This window comes from Galeopterus variegatus, unplaced genomic scaffold, assembly GCF_000696425.1.
Source record: "Galeopterus variegatus unplaced genomic scaffold, G_variegatus-3.0.2 Scaffold897, whole genome shotgun sequence".
Classification (NCBI taxonomy): domain Eukaryota; kingdom Metazoa; phylum Chordata; class Mammalia; order Dermoptera; family Cynocephalidae; genus Galeopterus; species Galeopterus variegatus.
The window spans coordinates 159,616-161,269 of NW_007727008.1; positions in this window are offsets into that span (position 1 = coordinate 159,616).

Consider the following 1,654-nt stretch of genomic DNA (forward strand, 5'->3'; position numbering starts at 1 on the left):
GAGGAGGTGCCAAAAACTCTCTGTTTTTGTCTCTCTCTGCATATGCACAATGGAAAGCCCACGTGAGGACACAGTGAGTTGCATCTGCAAGCCAGGAAGAAAGGCCTCACCAGAAACCAACCCCACTGGCACCTTGATCTTGGATTTCCAGCCTATAGAACTGTGAGAAAATAAATTTCTGTTGTTTAAGCCCCATAGTCAATGACATTTTGTTAGAGCAGCCCTAACTAATTAATACATAAGGGTTATTGAGACATTTAACATAACCCCTGCTTTGCTGAGTTCCTAGAGCCCAACTCAGGCTGGAGTAGACCAGAGTATACACAGTCAGACCCTTTGTCCTGAAACCAACAAATAAAAACAAAAACTTGTAAATTAATTACATAGGAAACACATATGGGCATAGCAAAATATTCATATAGCACACACAGTGTTATGGACTTAATTTTGTCCCCCCCAAAATTCATAGTTAAAATCCTAACCCCCAGTGTGATGGTACTTGGAGATGGGGCCTCTAGAAGATATTTATGCTTAGATAAGGTCATGAGAGTGGGGCCCTCATAATGGGTTTAGTGCCCTTATGAGAAGAGTCACCAGAGGGCTTGCTTTCCTTCCCTCTCTGACATGTAAGGACACAGTGAGAAGGTGGCCATCTGCAAGCCAGGAAAAGAGCCCTCACCAGAAATTCAACCATGCCGACACCCTGATCTTGGACTTCCAGCTTCCAGTACTATGACAAAATAAATTTCTGTTGTTTAAGCTACTAAGTCTACGGTATTTTGTTATGGCAGCCCAAGCAAACTAAGACACATGAGATTTGAGAAAGTTTTAAATTCACCATCTCATCCCAGACCCTTGCTCCTGCAGTCCTTTTTTCTTAGAGGCCACCTCTGGAAAATATTACTATTAATGTGCTAGAATATAGACAAATGAATTAATATAGACAATCAAATCCCCCTTTTTATGTGAATGAGAACATTCTACATATACTGTTCTGAGCCTTGCTTTTTTTTTTACTTTAAATATTTTATATCAACTCATTTCAAAGTAGATATAAATGTAGAGGGGCTTTATATTTTAAAAGCTGTGACTTATATCACTTATAAGGACGTAGCACAATTTGTACAACCTATCTTCTGTTGAAAAGACCTTTAAGTTTTTTCAATCTTTGTGCTTTAATACAAATGATGACACAATAAAATAGATGTACATTCATATCTGGCACATATACAAGTATAATGTGTGATAGAGTTTGGATGTATTGTCCTCCCAGAATTCTTGGAAATCTGATCCCCCGTGTGACAGTTTGATTCACGGGGGTGGATCCCTCCTGAATGGATTAATGCTCTCCCTAGGTGAGGGGAATAATGAGCGAGTTCTTGCTCTATTAGTTCCCACGAGAGCTGATTGTTTAAAAGACCCTGGCACCTCCTCTCTCTCTCTCTCTTGCTTCCTCTTGCCATGTGATCTGCTTGTATCTGCTGCTGGCTGCCATTTTTTGCCATGTGTAGAAGCAGCCTGAGGCCCGCACTAGATCTGTCCCAGAATCGTAAGCCAAATAAACCTCTGTTCTTTATAAATTACCCAGAATAACTTACCCAGGTATTCTGTTATAGCAACACAAAATGGACGAAGACAATGTGTAAGATAAATT